Source organism: Oryctolagus cuniculus, chromosome 16 (assembly GCF_964237555.1).
Source record: "Oryctolagus cuniculus chromosome 16, mOryCun1.1, whole genome shotgun sequence".
In the NCBI taxonomy this organism is placed as follows: Eukaryota; Metazoa; Chordata; class Mammalia; order Lagomorpha; family Leporidae; genus Oryctolagus; species Oryctolagus cuniculus.
Genome location: NC_091447.1, coordinates 3032381 through 3046700, shown reverse-complemented (window position 1 = coordinate 3046700; position 14320 = coordinate 3032381). Strand labels below are relative to the sequence as shown.

General features: G+C 46.6%; 1 long non-coding RNA gene across 2 annotated transcripts in view; it reads left to right on the top strand.

Annotated features, from left to right (window-relative positions):
- LOC127487776 (uncharacterized) overlaps positions 1-14320 on the top strand; it is a 44585-nt gene that overhangs the window by 29702 nt on the left and 563 nt on the right. For both annotated transcript variants that reach the window (XR_011383033.1, XR_011383032.1), the window contains exon 3: positions 12102-12369. This is a non-coding gene — a long non-coding RNA (uncharacterized lncRNA). The remainder of the gene's footprint in view (positions 1-12101; positions 12370-14320) is intronic.

Below are 14320 nucleotides of genomic sequence, written 5' to 3'. Positions count from 1 at the left end.
GATTAGCTGTTTAAGGCACAACTAAGTAGTATGATTGTGACTGGACAGAGGAAAATAAGTTTTTATGTCAGTACTTGGTATAACTTGGTAGCGAATATGAATAAAAAGGGGGAGGAATCAGTGTGAGATAGAGAACACAGAATATTGTCATTAGAAGGAACAAGACAGAGCATTTAGTTCAAAGTGTAAGCATCATTTTAGCTGTGGGTTATCTGAAAGTACCCTTTCTCAGGTTAAGGCTGTTTCCTTATATAATTACATTGTATTGATTTTATGAATGGATATAGAGTTTATTTTTAATACTTTTTCTGCCTCTACTTTTAGTTTATATGGCTTTTCATTTACAGTATGTTAGTATACTGAATTGTTAATTGATTTTATTTAAATGATAAACTAATATTGCATATCTGATATTAAGTTGTTCATGATATATTACCTTTTTATTTGGTATATTATTTCTTGGCAGTGTTTTACCACAGTTTTATGTTTATGTCATTAAGAATGAGTATTTTTTCTCTATTTACTGTGTCTTATTTGACCTTGACTTTAGGGTAAGGCTGATCTCACCATATGTGCTAAGAATTATTACTTTCTCTTTCAATTTCTTTTTTTCAGGTATTTATAATTATTTTAATTAGCAAAAATCTAGTCAAATATCCACATTCTTCTCTCACATTTGTATAAGAATTGAGTTAAATCTATTCATTAATAGATTGACTAAAAATTTACTGACACTCTTTCTGGAGTGCCTGGTATTTTTTTTTAAGAATCAGGTAGAATTTATCAGTGATGCTGATTGGCTGAATATGCATGTTTTTTCAAATGCCTTGTATTTCTTAAATTTTTACACTAAAATGTGCTTACATTAATGGAGCTGTTGCAAACATAGCAATGATAGTCCCTAACATTCACATTTACATCACTGCAGTGGAATTCTCAGAGCTAAGAAATTAACTTTTTTTATTTTATTTATTTTTTGACAGGCAGAGTGGACAGTGAGAGAGAGAGACAGAGAGAAAGGTCTTCTTTGCCGTTGGTTCACCCTCCAATGGCTGCTGCGGCCAGTGCGCTGCGGCCGGCGCACTGCACTGATCCGATGGCAGGAGCCAGGTACTTATCCTGGTCTCCCATGGGGTGCAGGGCCCAAGCACTTGGGCCATCCTCCACTGCACTCCTGGGCCACAGCAGAGAGCTGGCCTGGAAGAGGGGCAACCGGGACAGAATCCAGCGCCCCGACCAGGACTAGAACCCGGTGTGCCGGTGCACAAGGCGGCGGATTAGCCTAGTGAGCCTCAGCACCGGCCAGAAATTAACTTTTGTTACTCTAAACTAAAGTACACATTCCATTCTGATTCAGTTTCTCCCTAAGATCCTCTTTTTCCTTTTCCTGGGTTCTAAATGTAGCAACAATGACTCAGGACCACCTGGAGTGTTCAGACAGGAAACCTGAGTTCATGAAGTAATGAAATTAAAGATAAGTTTACTTGGTACAAAAGAAAAGTTTGGAATCAATGCCTGGCTTCTTCCTAGTGTGTGTTTCCATGAGCTTTAGGAGACCCCTCCTGTGTGGCTCAGGTAAAAGTGAGAACCTTACCCCTCCTACAGAGCCCCTGGGCAGAAGCATCTCCTCGCCTGATCCTGAGGACAGGACTCCTCCTGGTGGTGGACTCTTCTGCATAGGTTCCTGTGTGGAAGTGTTGTGCCTGAATGAGTGTGAACAGAAGAGCACCATACTTTGATAAGATTTGATGGTCCTTTATTGCTGGTGGTAGAGAGAAGGCCTATGCTCTAAGGAACTCTTGACACTGAAGCTCGAAGCAACGGGGTTTATAAAGACAAAAACCACAAGGAGGGGATGGAGAATACATGGTTGCTGGGGTCAAGCTAACCTAAGGCCTATGTGAAACTAATATCAATTACAATCTTGACATTAGTCCAAGTACTGACCTAAATCAATAAGTGGGACATAGACAAATTATATTTGTTAAAAAAAAAAAAAAAAAAAAAGCCAAGACACTCTGGCAAAAAAAAAAAAAAAAAAAAAAAAAAGGACCTAAATGAAAGATCTCTGTGAGTGAGATCCCAATGGAAAGAGCAGGCCATCAAAGAAGGAGGTACCTTTCTCTGAAGGGAGGAGAGAACTTCCACTTTGACTATGGCCTTGACAAAATAAGATCAAAGTCGGCGAGCTCAAGGGGCTTCCATGGCCTTGGCAACTCATGACTAGAGCCTGGGGAGATTGCTGGTGCCTTAAACAAGAGTGTCAATTTGTTAAGTCAACAATAGGAGTCACTGTGCACTTACTCCCCATGTAGGATCTCTGTCCTTAATGTGTAGTTCAATGTGAATTAATGATATGACTAGTGCTCAAACAGTATTTGGCAATTTGTGTTCTGTGTGGTGGCAAACTGATGAAATCTTTTCTTAATATATACTAAATTGATCTTCTGTATATAAAGATAATAGAAAATGAATCTTGATGTGAATGGAATGGGAGAGGGAGCAGGAGATGGGAGGGTTGTGGGTGGGTGGGAAGTTATGGGGGGGGAAAGCCATATTGTAATCCATAAACTGTACTTTGGAAATTTATATCTACTAAATAAAAAGTTTAAAAAAATTTATTTATTTTAAAGAGTAACAGGAAGAGGTACAGACACACAGAGAGATAGAGGTGTTCTATCTACTTGTTCAATCCTCAAATGGCTGTAATGGCTGGAGCTGAGCCAATTGAAAGCCAGGAGCCAGGAGCATCTCCCAGGTCTCCCATGCAGTTGCAGGGGCCCAAGCACTTGGGCCATCTTATACTGCTTTCCCAGGCATATTAGCAAGGAACTGGATCAGATGAGGAGCAGCCAGGACTTGAACCAGTGAATATATGAGATGCCTCTGCTACAGGCCGAGGCTTTAACCTTTAAGTCCCATAAATAACAATTTTAACATTAACCCAGGGGGCCAACGCTGTGGTGCAGCAGGTTAAAGCCCTGGCCTGAAGTGCTGACATCCTATATGGGCACTGGTTCTAGTCCCAACTGTTCCTCTACCAATCTAGCTCTCTGTTATGGCCTGGGAAAGCAGTAGAAGATGGCCTAAGTCTTTGGGGCCCTGCACTCACATGGGAGACCTGGAGGAAGCTCCTGGCTCCTGGCTTCGGATCAGCACAGCTCCAGCCGTTGCGACCATCTGGGGAGTGAACCAGCAGATTGAAGACCTCTCTCTCTGTCTCTACCTCTCTCTGTAACTCTGTCTTTCAAATAAATAAGAATAAATCTTAAAAAAAAAAAAAAACATTAACCCAGGTACAGCATATCAGTTTTAAGTGTGAGCAATTATGCTAGTGAGTTTCTATGTTCTGCCAAGTGGGATGCACTATACTGTTATTTTCTCAGTTCCAGACCATAGTCTCACAGCATCACAGCAGGGGGTGCTTTCTCAAGACGGAGTTTCGAGTGTTCTAAAACAGAGTTCTGACTGTCAGGTTGTCATTTCAGAAGCACATCCTGAAGGGGGCTGTGCCATGGGAACCTGCTGATGCTGTGCCAGACTGAATCCATCAGATGTGTGCCTGAGAAGGGCAGGAGCCTGGCCATGTGGGGCTCCCACTCCAGCAGGGTGGCTGGCTGGGCCACTGTCCCCTCCAGGAGAATCTTCAACACTCATTCTCCTCCCGTCCTATTGTGCTGAGAACTCCTGTACAACTGGGTCCTCCCCATGAAGTGGCCATCCTGCCTCAGTGATGGTGTGGAGACATCCCCTCTGGTATTTTGCCAGGTGCAGACTGAAGAGATGGGGAATAAGGGGGTTGCCTTCTTTGTTCTCATTGCAGAGAGGGTATATTTATTTATTTATTTGAGAGAGGGAGAGGGAGAAATCTTCCACCCATTGGTTCATTCCCCTGTGACAGCCAGGTCTGGGACAGGCCAAAGTCAAGAGACAGGAGCCAGGAAACCCATCTGGGTCTCTCACACGGGTGGCAGAAACCCAAGTTCTTCAGCCATCAAGAATAAGGCTCCTAATTAGGAGATTGGAAGTGGAGTAGCCAAGACTTGAACCAGGCTCTCCAATATGGAAGTCTGACATTCCAAGCAGCAGCTTAATCTGCTGAACCACAATACCTGACCCACAGAGTGTGGGATGACTGTTGCTGGAGGTAGAGGGGTAGAAGCTCCATGAAATGGTATTTCAGACAACAGTATGTTTTTCTCCTTCAGCCTTTGAATACAACACATTTAACTGACAGTTTCTAAATGAAAGGAAAACACAGCAGTGCCCACTGTGGGAACATCTGTGGACATTGTGGTACTAGACAGCACATCTTGATCTGAGAAGGATGAACACTGGGAAGGAGAAGAAAAGCACTTATGATTCACAGATTCTATGAGTCTCTAGTGGAAACATCCCCCTAAAATCTCCACAGAGTCTGAGACAGATCAGCAAGGAAGAGCCTGAGACCAGCACAGAGAGACCAGCAGCTTTTATTCTCACACAGCAGCTACTTAAGGGTTAGGTAGTTACCTGTTTGTGCAGGGTGGGTCCTGGGAAAGCAGTAGAGGCCTGCCCCACACAGAGTTCCAGGGTTTCACTCTGAGGGGAATGGCCCGAGTATCTGTCACTTTCAGAAGCTTTCTCTGTTGTGGAGCACAACTTGTTTTCTTGGCAACATCTCAGTTAAGGACAGGAATAACAGCCCCTGCTTCTCAAAGAGTCTGGAGGGTACTCTCACTTGTTCCTGCTTGGGAGGGCTCGCCCTTGGATGATGAGGGGCAGCTGGGAGCTGTGACAACTGCAAGGCTGACCCTTTGCAGAAGAGGAATTGCTCTTCTGAGTCCATCAAGCTTGTTTCAGAGCAGGAGCAGGGGAATGGGTCAGGGTTGTGACAGCAGGAAGCAGTCTGGACTGTGTCCTTCCTGGGCAGTGGGTGCACGTCTGAGGTCATCTGCAGATTCCAAAGATCCCAGGGTGGGGCAAGGTGTGCGAGTGGTCTGCATTTCATAGGAGGGGAGAAGCACCAAGAGCCAATGCTGGGTCATAGATGTTGTGGATAAAAGAGAGAGAGGAACAATGGAGCCCCTTCATTACTGACATGAGGGAGCCTGGCAATGTGACTTCCCTGCATCCCTTTGCTCTCCACAAACTCCTGGAATGCCCTCATGGCCTAGAGGTTGTCATCCTGTTGCAACCTGCAGGTGACAGGGGCTGGTGGAATGTGTGATGGCAGGATCTGCAGCCCACAAGGAGGAAGCAGGCAGTTTGGGGTGGAGCTCTACTTGGGTGGGCCCTGACAGCTCCCCCCGTGGACATCTGTGGTCTTAGAGGCCACCAATGTGGTGTCCCCAGGGCACATCAGGGATGCAATATCCCTGGCCCCAGCATCAGAAGGGGCAGCCAGGCTCAGACTTGAGGCCCCTCTCTTACACCTGGGGGGCCGTGGTGTGGCCCCTGACAATCTGCAGCATCGGGAGAATGGCATTCTGGAACAGGCAGAAGGAGAGGGGCACCTGAGTGTACATTCCTGGCATTCTGCAGCTGCAGGGGAAGATCAGTCATGCTAGTTGGATGTTGATTGGCTACCGCTACTTGCTACCAAGTGCTAAAGAGATGAAGGACAGCCTGGCTGTCTACTTAAGGCAGGGTGTGAAAGCCACAGGCCCTCTTCTATGGCCTGTGTGTGTCACTGAATTGAAGACAGGGTGGGAAAGCTAGGGTCCTCAGTGATGGCCTCAGCATGTGTGATCCCAAATTCCTGTGTTGAACCTGACCCCCAAGGTGAGTGTGTCAGGGGAGGGGCCGTGGAGGGGGTGAGATGATTATGAGGATGGTGTCCTCACAACTGAGAGTAGGGCACTCTGAGAGGGCTGAAAAGGCCAGAGTTTCCCCTTGCCCTGTGGTATGACATCATGGGAAGGCATCCCTAGTGAACCAAGAAGGGGGCCCAACAGACACTGGATCAACCTCAGGCCTCCTAGCCTCCAGATCCATGAGCAATGAATTCTCATGTCTCCAAGCCGCTGCAATGTTTTGTCACAGCAATCGGAGGACTCAGCCAGCCACCAAAGCATGGTCCAGACAGACCCTGAGCTCCTGCAGCCCAAAGACAGTGCGAAGGTCCCAGCCTGGGACAAGCAGGATAGAGGCAGAATGTCAGAGGCTGAGTCTCAGTGAAGGAGGAAGGTGCCTTTGCTGGCACAGCTGCACTGGGGCTGATGGCACTGGTGGGGACAGGTGCACATGCCAGCTCCTGCTGGAGCCCCTCCAAGGAGTCACTTGTCCGCTGTTAAAGGTGCAGTTGAGCTGGGAACCTCTCCCACACCCAGGGCTCATGGCCTGCCCGGTGCTCTGGAGCCTGCTATAGGCCTGGATCCTGGCAGCTCAGCTAGGGTGGCACCTGGCATCCAGTGACATGGAAATGGCAGGTGGCCTTGGCAGAGCATGGGGGAAACAATCACAGCCCACAGAGTTGGGCAGACAGGGCTGTGCGTCATCTTCCATATTTTTGGGTGGGGGAGGATCCTGTATTTGTGGGATTCTATTGGGGGACTGATGGCATGTGGTATTCCAGACAGACGACAGCTACGTGGACATCACTTAATGAGCATGCTCAACCGAGTCCCAGAAGGAGCAGCCATTGCCACTTAAGTCTCCCCAAGCATAGTCATGACTCCAGGCCCAAGTGGGCAGACCCAGAAACCTCATAGGGGAAGGAGCCTCCAGTGTCACAGGCTGCAGTAGGTGACTGATTCACCTGAGTGCACATATCTCAGGGTATCAGATGGGAGGTCAGCACCACATTGACACTGGGACTCAGTGCTCCTCCACCCTCCCTGTTGTGAACTGGGAACAGTAGCTGCAGTGACTGAATTCCCCAATTCTGTGGCCTCCATATAGTGGTCACGTGTCACATGATTATGAGGATATATCTTGTGAAGTACATCATCAGGAAATTTTGTTACTGATGAACACCACAGAATGTATGTGAAGCCAAGACCACTATGGCTTCACTAGGCAATATAATTTTATGGGATGTCTGTGGTCATATGTACTCTGTCGTTTACTGAAACTGTTATGATGCCCATGATAGAATATGGTGTTTCTGAGGAATGAGATATTAAAATATTTATGTAGTACTATTTTTTGTTGTGATGTGTGTGTTTATTTGATATCTAAGAGTTATTGGCCAATGTTAATGTCACCAAGCTTTCTCCTATATTTGCTGTCAAATTTTAATTGTTTTTGTTTTTGCCATAAAGTCTATAATTTACTAAAGTGAGTGTGTATATGTGAGTGTATATGGGTTGCTGTGCAGAGATCAAAGTAAACTTATTTCCATCAATCTTGGTGTTCCGCATCATTCATAAAAATTCTGACCTTTTAAAAAATATTTGTTTATTTGAAAGGCAGAGTTACAGAGAGGCAGAGGCGGGGCGGGGGAGGGAGAATTAGAGATTAGAGGTCTTCCATTTACCTTTCCACTCCCCTAATGGCCGCAGTGGCCAGAGTTGGGCTGATCTGAAGCCAGGAACCAGTAGCCTCCTCTGGTCTCCCAAGCAGGTGCAGGGGCCTAAGGACTTGGGCCATCTTCCACTGCTTTCCCAGGCCATAGCAGAGAGCTGGATCAGAAGTGGAGCAGCCAGGACTTGAACTGGTGCCCATTTGGGATGCCGGCACTTCAGGCAACAACTTTACCTGATATGCCACAGCGCCAACCCCAAAATTTTGACCTTTAACTTTTGATTACAGCAGTCTCTTAGTTGAATATCAACAGGCTGAATGTTCAGGTCAGTTTCTTGACTCTACGGGTTATATAATCAAATTAGTGCAGTGCCATTATAATTCTGAAATCAGGTAGTTTATAAGCACAATATTTGGCCTGCCTTTATGAAAATTAGCTTGAATATTTTATATCCTTTGCATTTTAAAATACATTTTTGAATAACAATTTCAGTTTTCACATGAGTGCACACACACAGATACACTCACACACACACATACACATGCAAAGAGCTGTTGGAATTATGTAATGACATTTCTTTTCTGTGATATAATTTCTTTATACTTTAAAATTAATTAGGGCAATTCCTATTTCATAACTGAGTTTTTATATTTTATTTCAACACATGTTTCAAAACTTAGAGTTTTGAAAGGCAGGGTAACAGAGAGGTGAAGAGAGATTGATCTTCCATCTGTGTTTACTTTCCAAATACCTACAAAACTAGGAATCAGAAATTTCATCTAGATATCCTCACATGGTGAATTTGTACATCAACTTTGCCTCCCAAACACACTGTCAGATAGCAAGATAACCTTGGGAGGTGGAATTTGATCCCAGGCAGTCTGATATGAATGTGCATCCGAAATGGCAGCTCAACTCAGTGCATGACAGTGACCACCCCAATGTGGACTTTTATAGTCAATGAACATGTTGTACTTTTCCAATCCTTTTGGATCTTGTTTATACACTCTCATTGATATTTTATTTTTCATAGTATATTAGTAATACATAGCCTTTATCAAGTTTGTCCCCAAGTATTTTTTTAATTTTATTGTAAAAATTTTATTTCCATTTGTTTGTTCCTAAAATAAATATCTTTGACTTTTTCATGCTCACCTTCCAATCTGAGTTCTTCTCTAATATACGGTTTATTTATTATTTTTCCTAATATTCTTGTATTAGGATCCTAATATTTTTTAGAAAATAAAATTGCTCTTAAATTAAATCCCTGGTGTTGACTTATCTTTGTTTTTTCAAAATGTTAATTTTTCTATTATAATCCATTTTACATTTCATTTATATTCTGTTCTGTTCTCTATTATTTATTTGGTTGTGCTTTTAAGTAATTATTTTTCTCTCCTTTCTCTGGCTTTTTAAAATTTATATGTTTTTAGAATTTTAACTGAAATAAAAGTTTATAATTTCTATAAAAAACAATTAAAAATTACTATTTATGGGGCACCATTTGATGTTTTAGGATATGCATACATTGCATTACATTCAAGTCAGGGTAAACAAACATGTCTCCTCACACGTGGTTACTGTGTGGAAAATACTCAAAGCTCTTTCCTCTAGTTTTTAAAATAAACAATGCATTATCATTACCTAGAGTTGCTTTACTATGAACTACACTAGAACCTCCATCTCCTATGAATAGCTTAGTATCTACCGTTTGTACCATCTGCCTTTCCCTATCCTCTCTCCCTCCTTACTCCTGTCATCCTCTGGTAACCACCAATATACCCTTAATTTCCATGAGGTCGACTTTACTATATTCCCATTTGGGTGAAATCATTTGTGTCTTGTGCCAGTGCCATGGCTCAGTTGGCTAATCCTCCACCTGTTGTGCTGGAATCCCATATGGGCGCCGGTTCTAGTCCCGGTTGCTCCTCTTCCAGTCCAGCTCTCTGCTGTGGCCTGGGAGGGCAGTGGAGGATGGCCCAAGTGATTGGGCACCTGCACCTGTGTTGGAGACCAGGAAGAAGCACCTGGCTCCTGGCTTCAGATCAGCACAGTGCCGGCGGTAGCGGTCATTTGAGGGGTGAGCCAATGGAAGGAAGACCTCTCTCTCTCTCTCTCTCTCTCTCTCACTAACTCTACCTGTCAAATAAGTAAAAAAAAAAAAAAAAAAAAAGAAAAAAAAAAGAAATCATTTTTGTCTTTCTGTGCCTAGCACTCTAGCCCCTCTAGTAATAGGTGAGCTTCCTCACAGCTATGAAGTTTGCCAACCCCCATATACATCCCCATGGTGGCCCATGGAGTATGGTGGGGAAATTGATGAGCACCTGCTGCAACAAATAACACCCTCATTCATGATAGCACCCAACATGACAGTTGGGGCTGGTGCTGTGGTGCAGCAGGTTAACGCCCTGGCCTGAAGTGCCAGCATCCCATGTGAGCACCGGTTCTAGCCCCGGCTGCTCCACTTCCCATCCAGCTCTATGCGAAGGCCTGGAAAAGCAGTGGAAGATGGCCCAAGCCCTTGGGCCCCTGCACCCTAAGGAGAGACCTGGAAGAAGCTCCTGGCTTCTGGTTTTGGATCTTCTCAGCTCTGGCCTTTGCGGCCAATTGGGGAGTGAACTATTAGATGGAAGACCTCTCTCTGCCTCTCCTCTCTCTGTGTAACTCTGACTTTCAAATAAATAAAAGATATTTTTTTAAAAAAAGACATAACAGTGACAAGGACTTGTATGCATTGACTGTGAAGAAGCAAGGCCTTCAGCCGGCGCCGCGGCTCACTAGGCTAATCCTCTGCCTGCGGCACTGGCACCCCAGGTTCTAGTCCCGGTTGGGGCGCCGGATTCTGTCCCGGTTGCTCCTCTTTCTGTCCAGCTCTCTGCTGTGACCTGGGAGTGCAGTGAGGATGGCCCAAGTACTTGGGCCTTGCACCCGCATGGGAGACCAGGAGGAAGCACCCGGCTCCTGGCTTCAGATTGGCACAGTGCGCCGGCCGCAACACGCCAGCCGTGGCAGCCACTTTGGGGGGGTGAACCAACGGAAAAAGGAAGACCATTCTCTCTCTCTCTCTCTCTCTAATTCTGCCTGTCAAAAGAAGAAGAAGCGAGGCCCTGCTGGAGTGGTAGAACATGCACACAGTGGGGGCACTCATGGGCATATGCACGTGCACACAGGCACACACAGGAAGTGCACTCGTGAGTCCAGTGCATGTTTCACTGGGTCAGGAAGAACAGGAAGCAGCTGGAACATAGCAGGAACTAGAGCTTACCAAACACACCAACCTTGCAGCCACTGCAGGGGCCAGAGGTGAACAGAGAGGTGCAGGATTTGCAGAGAGGGAGCTGCTCTTGGTGACAGGGATGCATAGCATTCTGAGTTGGGGGCCTCCTAATGCCCAGAACTCTTAGGTACTCTCTGCATCAGCTCAGTGTTGCTGGCATGAGTGTCAGGAGAAATCAGTGATTCATCCCATAATCCTCACCTGAATCCAGTCAGGAGTCCTTGTTCCTCTTACGGATTGTATGGCCCTGCCTGACTCAAGGTCCCAAGAAGGCTGTGCTCAGTTAGCTGCTCTTCTCCTCACCATCCCTGGAGGACTCCCTGGTGCCATGTGCTGACAGCACCAGGTTGGACTGGGGCAGGGTCACAGCAGGAGGAGTCAGGCTTGATCAGTAGTGCTGGAATGAGGACTGTCATGTGGCAGGAAGTTTTATCCCTGGACTCTCCAGTTCTGGTCAGTAAAGGGATAGGTGCAGAATATGGGCTCTTAGGAATATTTGGGAGGCTTGTGTGGGGATTCACTGCACCAAATTTAATTCAAAATGAAAATCCTTAGATGTTGTTACAAAATGTAATTACATTGAGGGAAGTGGAAGGGCAGGATGTAGAGACCTATAGGTACCTTGGACCTTGTATAGCAAGTACAGAGATCACTGACAAACCTGAATACATAGAACATCTGTTATAGATCATATTTTTCACCTGTGCCCTAGAGATACCCCAGGATCCTGGGGTTGACTATTTAGGGGAATCAGGAGGCTGACCCTGGCCATCCTGTCCCTGAAGGACACCATTGTGATTGGGCTGGTTCCATGATACCACTCGTCCAGCATACCTCCCTCCCTCCCTTCTTCCCTCCCTCTATGTTCCTCTGCAGTTATAGGTCACTAATTTTTGATAATTTAGTGATCTGGAGTTCATTTTCTTTTTTAAAAGAGATTTATTTGTTTATTTACTTTCAAGTCAGAGTTACAGAGAGGCAGAAGGGAAGAGAGAGAGAGAGAGAGAGAGAGAGACAGAGTTTTCCATCCACTGGTTCATTCCCCAAATGGTCGCAACAGTTGCAGCTGTGCTGATATGAAGCCAGGAGCCAGGAGCTTCCTCCAGGTCTTCCATGCAGGTACAGGGGCTCAAAGACTTAGGCTGTCTTCCACTGCTTTCCCAGGCCATAGCAGAGAGCTGGATCGGAAGTGGAGCAGCCGGGTCTCGAACCTGTGCCCATAGGAATGCTGGCACCACAGGCAGAGGCTTAGACTGTTATGCCACAGTGCCGGCCCCTGTGTGATTTCTTCAAAGGAGATATCATTTGAAATTCCTTTTCTTTTCAGTCCCCTGTGTTTATCCAGTGCTGTTTTATGTTGGAATTTTTGTCTTGCAGCTTTGAGAAGATAAGGGCCCTGAAGATGTGGTGGGTCAAGGAGTGAGCAGACACCAAGGCCAAGGATGAGCAGTTACAGACTCGGATACTGCATGAAGGAAGAGAGACACAACCTTGTGCTATGCCTGTGGTCACAGAGCCCTGGGATCTTAAACTCCAAGTGCCTCTGGCCCTTCACCAACATCCACCTTTTGTTTGGAGCATTGCCAAGAGAGGGAGCAGGTGGAGCCTGGGGAGGAGGAAGATCTGAGCAGCTGCCTAGTTGCAGGTAGGCTGGCGTCCTGCAGAGAGTCTTCTGCCCCCTTGTCATCCAAAGTGTGGGGCCAATTTCAGAAACAACTTTGCTGATGTAAGATAGTCTCCACAGGGCCAGGACCCTGCCCCTAGATGCCATCACATTGCTCACCTTCATGAACACTAGGTTAGAACTGAGCGATGAAGCAAGTGACCCAGGGTGCCTGGTAGAGAAGGAGCTGGATGCGGGGCATGTGTGGGCCTATAGGGCTGGGGCAGCCTGAGGGTCCCACCGTTCCCTGATCAGCTGCATAATAGAGGCCAGTGGGCAGGTGTCCAATAGGTCCCTGGGTTTTAGGGGGCCAGGCTAAACCCTCTTGAGGAAGAGTCCCTGAAGAGCCACCATGTTTGGAAAAATATAAGGGCCAACTATAAAAAATTTCAGAGTGGGCCAGTGCCACGGCTCACTAGGCTAATCCTCCACCTGTGGCACCGGCACGCCAGATTCTGTCCTGGTCTCTCTTCTTCCTGTCCAGCTCTCTGCTGTGGCCAGGGAGTGCAGTGGAGGATGGCCCAGGTCCTTGGGCCCTGCACCCACATGGGAGACCAGGAGAAGCACCTGGCTCCTGGCCGTGGCGGCCATTGTGGGTTGAACCAACGGAAAAGGGAGACCTTTCTCTCTGTCTCTCTCTCTCACTGTCCACTCTGCCGGTAAAAAAAAAAAAAAAAAAAAAAAAAAAAAAATTCAGAGTAGGCCTTATTAGTATGCTTAAAATAATACTCTTTCTGCTGGCGCCGCGGCTCACTAGGCTAATCCTCCGCCTTGCGGCGCCCCCACACGGGGTTCTAGTCCCAGTCAGGGTACCGGATTCTGTCCCGGTTGCCCTTCTTCCAGGCCAGCTCTCTGCTGTGGCCCGGGAGTGCAGTGGAGGATGGCCCAAGTGCTTGGGCCCTGCACCCCATGGGAGACCAGGAGAAGAAGCACCTGGCTCTTGCCATCGGATCAGCGTGGTGCGCCGGCCATTGGAGGGTGAACCAACGGCAAAAAGGAAGACTTTCTCTCTGTCTCTCTCTCACTCTCCACTCTGCCTGCCAAAATAATAATAATAATAATAATACTCTTCCTCTTATCTGAGACTATAGTCAAATAATGCAGGTTTCCAAGACCTGTTGTGTTTTCCCAGTGTATTATGAAGGAAGCAGCACAAACAGGAGATGAAGATGTCCCCTACCTTGGTATAGGCATATGAAGTAGTTTCAAGTTGTTTTCCCTCATGGGTGTGCAGCTGTGTGCAAGTGTGTGTTCTTGTTTATAATAAAATACCCAATAAGTTCTTGGTAGTTGTAAAACCTGCTCTAAGGGCCAGTGCCATGGCTCACTGGGCTAATCCTCCACCTGCTGCGCTGGCACCCCCGGGTTCTAGTCCAGGTTGGGGCGCCGGAGTCTGTCCCGGTTGCTCCACTTACAGTGCAGCTGTCTGCTGTGGCCTGGGAGTGCAGAGGAGGATGTCCCAGGTCCTTGGGCCCTGCACCCGCTAGGAGTGCACCTGGCTCCTAGCTTCGGATTGGCGCATCGCGCCGGCAGCAACCTGCTTGCCCTAATGGCCACTTGGGGTGTGAGCCAAAGGAAAAAGGAAGACCTTTCTCTCTGTCTCTCTCTCTCCCTAACTCTTCCTGTCAAAATTAATTAATTAATTAATTAATAAAAAAGACATTTAAAGAAGCAGAGCCAGACTGTAAGCCCAGGCGTTCCTGTATGAGATGCAGGAGTAACAAGCACTGACTTCAATTCTGTGCCAAATGCCCACTCAACAGTCAGCAAACAGACATAAAAATGTGAGGTCATCTGAGAACAGCAGACTGCGATGTTGGAGATCAGACAGGATTAGCCAAGGCTGGCCCAGATCAGCAGCACTGCCCACTTGACCTCCAGTCTCAAAATTCACATGCAAATACTTTATGTTTGTATAGCACTGAGGTGTTGT